The following is a 10,394-nucleotide window of genomic DNA, read 5'->3' as shown; positions in this document are numbered from 1 at the left end:
GAAGTACCCTATGGGTTTCCTTGACAGACACGACATACTGATGGACGGACAGACAGACAGACAGACAGATAAACAGACAGACAACGAATATGGTATTTTTGACTAATAGTAACTTTATCTGTGGCGGAAACGCAGGCACAGCGTTGGTCTTCCGTGGAGCCAGAACTGACCTTAATTAACCATACAAAAAAATATCGACTAAAATGTAAAAGCCTTATTATCTATCTGTTTATCTGACAGGTCTGTTATCTCTCGGGGCTTACGCTCAGTAGGACAGGAGGATTAACATAAGCATGTATATTTGATAATCAAATAAACCCGCAAAAGTATATTGTACTTATGATACTAGCGAATTAGAAAAAAAAAACCGGCGAAATGTTAGTCAGACTCGCACGATAAATCAAAAATTGTTATACTTACACTAGCTGATGCCCGCGACTTCGTTCGCGTGGATGTAGGTTTTTAAAAATCCCGTGAGAACTCTTTGATTTTCCGAGGTAAAAAGTAGCCTATGTGCTAATCCAGGTAATAATCTATCTCCATTCCAAATTTCAGCCAAATCCGTCCAGGAGTTTTTGCGTGAAGGAGTAACAAACATACACACACACACACACACACAAACACACACACACACACATACATACAAACTTTCTCCTTTATAATATTAGTGTGATGCATAAAAAATTAGTAAAAACTGTTTTAAAATGTAAAGGTAAAGAGCCCTATCATGTCCAGGTAGATTGCTAACAGCCAAATTCTTGGTTTTCGCCATGATGTTCAGATTTTTTTTCCCCTTTGTGTCTTATCACACTAATATTATAAAGGCGATAGTTTGTATGTGTGTGTGTGTGTGTGTGTGTGTGTGTGTATGTTTGTTACTCCTTCACGCAAAAACTACTGGACGGATTTGGCTGAAAGTTAGAATGGAGATAGATAATATCCTGGATTAGCACATAGGCTACTTTTTATCCCGGAAAAACAAAGAGTTCCTACGGGATTTCAAAAAATCTAAATCCACGCGGGCGAAGTCGCGGGCATCGGCTAGTAGTGAAATATAGCATGACGTAAAGGGAAAAATCCGAAAACCGTGATTTGTGGTTAGGTGTAATATCACAAAAAAACCGGCCAAGTGCGAGTAAGACTCGCGCACTGTGGTATAGCCCATATACCCCACTTGGTATAGTTTATCTTACTTTGAAAATTGAAAAACATTTTACTTTTTTTTCTGTGATGTAACCACAAATTCACGGTTTTCAGATTTATTCATTTACTTGTGCTATAAGACCTACCTATCTGCCAAATTTCATAATTCTAGGTTAACGGGAAGTAGGTACCCTATAGGTTTCTTGACAGACAGACAACAAAGTGGTCCTATAAGGGTTCCGTTTTTCCTTTTGAGGTACGGAACCCTAAAAAAGTGTTATTTCTTGTAAAATGGTATATACGGAACCCTTCCTGTTCGAGCCCGACACGCACTTCGCCGATTTGATGAAGTTGGCTATTAATTAAGTAAGAATCCATCAATTGTGCAAAGTTTTTATAAGTCTTCTGATCTTTTGATCAAGGTAATTATTATTGGAATCATTTCAAAGTATTTTTATAAGGCTTGGTTATTAAATTACCAATTTTAGAGGTGAAAAGTTAGAAAGACTTTATTAATTACTACGCCAAAGTTTTTCTTTTATACACACAAAAATATCGGCCAAGTTTGAGTGGACTCTCACACGAAGGGTTCCGTACAATCAATCGTTCAAGAAACAACAGTTTTTAATTTTCACGGTGGCCATTTTGAAATTATTAAAAATCGCATTCATAATATTCATCATCATCATCATCACACTAATATTATAAAGGAGAAAGTTTGTATGTGTGTGTGTATGTTTGTTACTCCTTCACGCAAAAACTACTGGACGGATTGGGCTGAAATTTAGAATGGAAATAGATTATACCCTGGATTAGCACATAGGCTACTTTTTATCCCGGAAAATTAAAGAGTTCCTACGGGAATATTAAAAACCTACATCCACGCGAACGAAGTCGCGGGCATCAGCTAGTCATTAATCAAACTACATATTAGCAAGCTTAAGTGGCAGTGGGCAGACCATGCCTGTCGTAGAGGCGATGGCCGTTGGAGCCAGAATGTCCTTGAGTGGAGACCGCGTTTAAGCAAGCGTAGTGTGGGACGCCCTCCAGCACGATGGACCGACGATATAAAGCGGCTGGCCGGAAGTGGCTGGATGAGGAAGGCTGAGGACCGGGTGTGGTGCCGCTCTTTAGGGAACGCCTATGTCCAACAGTGGAAGTCCACAAGCTGATGATGACGACATCGCGTGCCTTCTTCGAAACTAAGTTTGGCGGTATATGAAAAGCGTCTCTATCTAAGACCACTCTCTTTTACCTTTGGGTAACTAACTATAAGCCCTGTCTTGGATCTGTTTATATTATTAGTAAGGATTTTTCAAGTAAAATGTCGAAGAGGCCATTACTTTAGGCCTATTTCATTCCTTCATTTTAATTACTACCACATTACCAAGCTTGCGTTTCTATAATAGCAGAATTAGGGAAAATTTCGCCCCTAAAAATTACCATTTTCTACATTTTCACAACATTTTCGTAGATAGACATCTATGGGAATTTCACAACCTTTTTTTTTATTTATTTTATTCACAATAATTTTATCTGTCTTTAACATTTTGTATCTCGCCAAACTGGTTGGCCAGTACCTGAGCTCTGCGTTGATTTGCTTGGTTTTAGAGATTCATAGTAAAAATAGGAATCCATAGTTTCATCCAGTTTTTGGCAGACCATTCGTGTTTCAATTTTTTTAATTTTATTAACAATTTAAAAAAATACAAATACCAAATTGCCCCTGCCGGGAATCGAACCTGGGGAATGGCGTGCAGCTCATAGAGGCATAACAGCACTGCTTACCCTAGTTGTAATAAATCAATGCTTATTTTTTCATTATGACCTTCTAGAAAATAAGTCCATGAGTAAATGCATACCCTGGCTTCAAATTCTGTGCACTGGACCTGGGACCTCCAACTTATAAAACCAGAACGACTACTTGGCCATGGAGATCGGCTAAGTTTAATCACATTTATGACTTTTTTTTTGCTCTCTCGTCTGGCTTTACAAAGATTAGCCAATGTCAAGTTTGTAGTTATTTGTAACAAGTTAGTTAAACTATACAAGTATGGACCCCGTCTGTGCCGGCGCTCGCCGACATACGCACGGCACCCCCTTAGAGCGCTTTCCAGTCAGTTTTAACAAAAAAAAAAAACACTCCAAAAAGGCAGAGCACGCCCGCCAGCTAACACCAACACAGACGAAGTCCCATTTATAACCTATCAAGTAGTATGGATTTTTTAAGTAAGAACTTTATAAGAGGCTATAAATTTAGGCCTGTTTCATTCCTTCATTTAATTACTACATTTCCGAGGTTCGGATTACCATAATAGCGGAATTAGGGAAAATTTCGCCCCTACAAATTACCATTTTGCTACTTACGGGGATTTCACAAGGATAACTGCGTTAATTTGACTGATTTGAAGGATTCCGTAGCAAAATTAGGAACCCTTATTGTTTCGTTCAGTCCATCTGTCAGTCTGACTGTCTAGCTGTCATCTATATAACAGTAACATTTTTAGGGTTCCGTACCTCACAAGAAAAAACGGAACCCTTATAGGATCACTTTGTTGTCTGTCTGTTCGTTCGTCCGTCCGTCCGTCGTGTCTGTCAAGAAAACCTACAGGGTACTTCCCGTTGATCTAGAATCATGAAATTTGGCAGGTAGGTAGGTCTTATAGCACAAGTAAAGGAATAAATCCGAAAACCGTGAATTTGTGGTTACATCACAATAAGAATGGTTTCAATTTATAAAGTAAGATAACTATATCAAGTGGGGAATCATAATATGAAAGGGCTTTCTTTACTTGTATTCTAAAACAGATTTTTATTTATTTTTATACATAATAGTTTATGATTTATCGGACAATTTTTTTTTTTTTTTGGTTGATGTTGGTTACTCGTTCAAAAGATATTTTAAAACCACTTGAGGTTTCTTAAGAACTCTTTTTCGAAAAAATCTACCGTTTACGCATATTGGCAATTTTGCAATTTTGAATATCTTCTAACTTCAAAGCTCCTAAAAATTAGGATATTAGATCGCAGTATGAAGTTATAAACAAAATTATTGTAATTATTGTGAGAGAGTTTTACTTTTAACCAATTAAAATATCACTTACTTTAACGGTACAGTAAAATATCGTGAGGAAACCTGCATTCTCTGATTTCTCCATAATGTTCTCAAAGTTGACTCATGTCAATGCCGAAACCCTTGTCATTCTGAGAGTGTACTCAGTAGTGGACCGACTCTACCCAGATAAGTCTTTTTTTTAAAGATGCCATGCTAATCATGACTAATATTCCCCTTTCCCCTCCAACTAAGCGCAGTTGTGTTAGGAGTAGGTACGACAATAGTGCAACGGGTGGGGTTTGAACCGCCGATCTTTCGGAATTCAGTCCGCTCCTCAACCGTTGAGCTATCGAGGCTCTTAAGATCCGAATAAGATTAAAAGACGTAACTTGTGTGTACCAAGCTTAAATGCAACTTGCTATATTTTCTGCAAAAAATAAAATAATATGTTAATTCAATAAAAAACATTATACTTTATTAGAAGAAAAACTAAATGCAAACCTGTTATGTTCAACTTTTACAATTTAAAATAAACTTTGCCTGCTTACAAATAAGGTTTAAATTTCATTGGACGAAAAAGGGTAGCATTTTCATGAATTATTTTCTCCGGACTTAACCACGAAAATATGGCGGTTACGCGCCGTCTCTTTCGTTTTGTACGTGTTAAAAGGAGATGGGTAGTGTCATGAAATTATGCTTTTTGTACTCGTGGGGAGTTTTCAGCTTATTATTTTCATTTTGGTGGTATTTTGGGTACGAAATGTCGAGATGCAAAATGTTTTCGCTTGGGTAAGGTGCTTTGACCTCTGTTTAGGGTAGATAAACTATGTAAGTAAATTGTTTTTATAATCTCTACTGTTTACAAAATATAATATCTATTGAGTAAGTATTAAAGCTCATTTTTAGGGTTCCGTACCTCAAATGGAAAAACGGAACCCTTATAGGATCACTTTGCTGTCTGTCTGTCTGTCCGTCTGTCGTGTCTGTGAAGAAAACCTATAGGGTACTTCCCGTTGAATCATGTATTTAGGAAGGTCTTATAGCACATGTAAAGGAAAAAATTCTAAATCACACAAAAAAACTTTATAACGTGTTCACGAAAAATTTAATTCACTAAATCACATATAGATGGCACAGACCGTTATTAACTTACAGAATCCTTACTAATATTATAAATGCGAAAGTGTGTCTGTCTGTCTGCTACCTTCTCCCGGCCCAACAGTGTAACCGATTCTGACGGGTACAGGGTTAGCTGTCCCGGGGACGGACATAGGCTACTTTTTATCCCGGAAAATCAAAGAGTTCGCACGGGATTCCTGAATACCCATCCGCTTAACCGAATTGTATGAAATTTGGTACCGAGGTAGCTTGCGTCCCTGTAATTGACATAGGCAACCTTTTATATCGGAAAATCAAATAGTTCCCACGGGATCTTTAAAAACCGAAATCCACGCGGACGAAGTCGCGGGCATCCTCTAGTTTTATATTAGTACTAGACTACTAAAATCATAACCTTTCCTTTTGGCTTTGCCGTAGTCGGGTAAAGATACAAAAATCTCGGTTCGAAATGGTAGCACTAATAATCCGGATTTAACTCTTTCGTTTCGCGTTAAGTTAACGCAATCTAATTTGAAGCTTCCCGCCATTCATTAACAACTCGCTGCTTGACGAGACGCACAGAGTAATGAAATACAGAGAAAATATAAGAGAAAAGAAAGAGAATGAGAGAGATGGATAAAGAAAACATACTTTAAAAAAAATATATTAATTTACAGACACAAAAAATCCTTATAAAAACATATCTCGCCAAACTGCATCGCAGTTTGTTGGCGAGTTAGCGCTCAATAATTTTATACTAAGTAATGCCTTTAACTTCTACGGTTAATTAATATTATTAAATATATAATTATCTAATACTATTTTACAGTTTATTATAATCTACTATAGTCAGTCAGTCAGCGAAGGATCACTTTGTTGTCTGTCTGTCTGTCTGTCCGTCGTGTCTGTCAAGAAACCTATAGGGTACTTCCCGTTGACCTAGAATCATGAATTTGGCAGGTAGGTAGGTTTTACAGCACAAGTACAGGAATAAATCTGAAAACCGCGAATTTGTGGTCAGTCAGTGAAGAAGTTCTTATAAATACTCCTTTTAGTTTCTTCTTAAGGACTCCTTCGCTGACCTTTTTTCTCTTCGTTACCATTCTACACTATTATATCCTAGGTATTAAGTAGCTACTCAGTCTCTTACCATAATAATAACTAACTTTAGGTAACCTTAATTTACCTTCTCTTATTCTTCTAACATGTTCTTTATTAGATACTAGCTGACCCGACAGACTTCGTCCTGTCAAAAAGATTTGTAATGTGGCAGTTTTTGTGCCTACGTATTTTAAAAAATTCTCCTGAACAGAACCGTTGACGTTAGGAACACACCTACATTGCTTAGACAACAGTGAGTGCTTGTAATTTAATATGAACTTTATACCATAGCAATAAAGCTCAAATTGACTACGTTTTAGTTAGAAATCATTTGTATGGGAAAAAGAAAAGGGCTATTTTTAGGGTTTTTCCAGCAATAATTCTAATTTTTCTCGCCGTAAAAACCATCCTTGAACTTCAACGAACATTTTAAAAAAAGCTTTGGCCAAATTGGTCCAGGCGTTGTTGAGTTATGCGCTTACCAACACATTTTGCGATTCATTTTTATATTATAGATTAATTTTTTGTATTTACTAGAATAGTAATTTTCCTTTGCTAATAGATAATTTAACTTAGTATGTATGGGTAATATTTTTATACGGAGAGAGAGAAATTCGCCATATAGGTGTTTTATTATTTGTAGTTATGACGGCAATACGTACTCTGTAATAAATTTCAACTCTGTACCTACCTGTTTACATGAGATTCAGCTCGCTGACAGACAGACCGACAGACGGACAGATTTGATGCACAGCGGAGGTTTATTATTAGGGTCTCTTTCACACCGTTTAGTAACGGAACCCTACAAAGAAATCACTGTTGAAAATAGCAGCACTAAGAATGAAATGATCCGCAAAACTCTTCCGTTCCGTTAACGCAATCTAATTGATGTTCCCACCGTTCATTAGCACCCCCACTGCTTGACGAGACGCACAGAGTAATGAAATACAGAGAAAATACAAGAGAAAAGATAGAGAATGAGAGAGATGGATAAAGAAAACTTACTGAAAGACAGAAAGAGAGGAATTCGTCATATACGTGTTTTATTATTTGTCGTTATGACGGCAATATAGAAATACGTACTCTGTAATTTTCAACTCTGTACCTACCTGTTACGGTTTATGAGATTCAGCTCGCTGACAGACAGACCGACAGACGCATAGCGGAGGTTTATTAATAGGGTCTCATTCCCACCGTTCGGGTACGGAACCCTAGAAAGAAATCAGTGTTGAAAATAGCAGCACTAAGAATGAAATGATCCGCAAAACTCTTCCGTTCCGTTAACGCAATCTAATTGATGTTCCCACCGTTCATTAGCACCCCCACTGCTTGACGAGACGCACAGAGTAGTGAAATACAGAGAAAATATAAGAAAAAAGAGAAAATATATTAAATAATATTTTATTTCATCAGCGTTCTGAATGCATTATTATACTACACTCTAACTTTTTTTTTACTTTAATGCTCAAGTATCTGTTGTTATAGCAGCAATAGAAATACACATTCTGTCAAAATTTCACCTCTCTACATACTCACGATTAGTACAAGAAATAATAGTTCTTAAATTCTTTAAAAAAAATTAAAGCGGCCATTTTGAAATTTTTACTATTTGTTGTTATAACGGCAATAGAAATACACATTCTGTCAAAATTTCAGTTCACGAGATACAACCCACTGACAGACAGACGGATGAACGGACGGACGCATAGAGAAAATAAAGATGTAGACCTTTTCAACGGTAATAAAGTATGTACCTAAGCTTTAAACGCACATTATATAGGAAACTAGCGACCCGCCCCGGCTTCGCACGGGTGGACATTTATTTTTTCTATTTTCCGGGATAAAATATAGCCTATACGGATTCGGAAGAATCCCTCTAAGTAATGGTAAAAGAAATTTTGAAATCGGTCCAGTAGTTTTTGAGCCTATTCAATACAAACATACAAAAATACAAAGGTTTCCTCTTTATAATATTATAGTATAGTATAGATAGGTAGTTATAGTAAGTAGCATAGTAGATTTTCTCTCGCTTAAAAGCGCTTAGCTTATCTAAGGCACTGCACATTCCTCCATAACTTAGCTCAAGTCTAAGCACAAAGGAAAATGTAAGACAAATATCTCAAGATAAAACACTTCCTATCAACTAGTTACGTAAGCGGCAACCAGAAGGATCTTTAAAGGAAATGAAGGTGGAATTTTACTATCATAAAGTTTTTTTTTTTTTATTCACTATAGGTAAGCGCTTGACCACAATCACACCTAATGGAAAGTGATAATGTGGTCTACGATGGGACGCGTCCTTACATTTTAACTTAACCTAACGTAAGCATAAATGTTAGATGTATTATGAGGTCCTAAAGCTAATGTTGGCATCGAAATTGTTTCAGAATACAACTACCTTGGCCAAATAATTCAATTAGGCAGTGCGTGGTAATAACTTAAAACTTAAAAACCCCCGACACAAAAATCTCTATAAAAAAACTAGAAAAGAGCTGATAACTTTCAAACGGCTGAACCGATTTTCTTCGATTATAGCTAAGAACATTCTCGATCAAGCTACCTTTCAAACAAAAACAACTAAATTAAAATCGGTTTATATGCCACAGTCAGATACACAGATACACACGTCAAACTTATAACACCCCTCTTTTTGGGTCGGGGGTTAAAAAGAATCTGGCACAACGGGCGGTCGAAGTGCACCAGGCACCCAGGTGATGAGGTTGAAATTGCTTACCGCCTCAGCGCTGTTTTTCAGGCATTAGAGGTCATAGTATTTAGTTCCTAGAACATGTGTACAAAATTCCATTAAGTTTGTATGGTTAGTACTTAGTACTTTTCAAATGAGAGCGAAACTACGTATGTATGGAGCTAATGACGGAGATACTCCTCGGAGAAAGCCATTTTGAAATGCAAAATACATTAATCAAGAAAAATCTTCCATTGGGGTCTGTCAAAATGATTGCTCGACAGTTTGTACAGAGTAAAGAATGCGATTACAGAGAATAATAATAATTTGAAAGGCGTAAATCACTGAAGCCTTTTGACTTTTATGTCATTCACCCCAGAATTGAAAATATTATGGTAATAGAAAAATTCTAAATCCTATTATTATATACTTATTATACCTTGATATATATTAGTACCTAAAACACAAAATGTTTCAACCTATAAATTGTTATATTAAATTCTGTGGCTAGTCTCTTTCTCATCCATTCATTTCATTCCATCCATTCTAATCATCCAATCCATTCATCCATTCCATTCATTCAAAAATGATAACTAGCTGGCCCACCCCGACTTCACTCAAGTCGGGAATTTTTTTGAAAATCGGTGAATGGATACATTTTCTAAAAACCTGTTATTGAAATAATATTTTGAAAAAATCAAACTTTCATACACATTTTCATTTCCTACTTAACCTCCGCTTGATGTCTTTATTTTTAACGGAAATCTTAAATACCAAATTTCATGCATGTAACTTAAAAAAAACCGGCCAAGTGCGAATCAGACTCGCGCATTGGGGGTTATAATACTATATAATACTCGGGTATTTTTCCAACATTTCGCACGATAAATCAAAAACTATTATGTATAAAAATAAATAAAAATCTGTTTTATAATGTACAGGTAAAGGCCTTTCATATGATACCCCACTTGGTATAGTTATCTTACTTTGAAAATTGAAACATATTTTAATTTTTTTAAATGATGTGACCACAAATTCGCGATTTTCAGATTTATTCCTGTACTTATGCTATAAGACCTACCTACCTGCCAAATTTCATGATTCTAGGTCAAAGGAAAGTACCCTATAGGTTTCTTGACAGACACGACGGACAGACAGACAGATAGACAGACAGACAGATAGACAGACAGACAACAAAGTGATCCTATAAGGGTTCCGTTTTTCCTTTTGACGTACGGAATCCAAAAAATGACGGACTTTTTAACCACTTAATCCCTTATTTATCCCTGTAGAAATTCCAAACATCCTTTC

General features: G+C 36.5%; 1 long non-coding RNA gene across 1 annotated transcript; it reads right to left on the bottom strand.

Annotated features, from left to right (window-relative positions):
- Nucleotides 1–2,614: 2,614 nt before the first annotated feature.
- LOC123878424 lies at nucleotides 2,615–10,173 on the bottom strand. The gene is made up of 4 exons (XR_006798828.1): nucleotides 10,161–10,173; nucleotides 7,718–7,725; nucleotides 2,886–3,026; nucleotides 2,615–2,625 (listed from the first exon to the last, which is right to left on the bottom strand). It is a non-coding gene; the product is annotated as an uncharacterized LOC123878424 (long non-coding RNA).
- Between the last annotated feature and the right edge of the window lie 221 nt (nucleotides 10,174–10,394).

Source organism: Maniola jurtina, chromosome 26 (assembly GCF_905333055.1).
Source record: "Maniola jurtina chromosome 26, ilManJurt1.1, whole genome shotgun sequence".
Lineage (NCBI taxonomy): Eukaryota > Metazoa > Arthropoda > Insecta > Lepidoptera > Nymphalidae > Maniola > Maniola jurtina.
The sequence above is the reverse complement of the archived record's forward strand: the minus strand, read 5'-3'. Positions and strand labels throughout refer to the sequence as shown.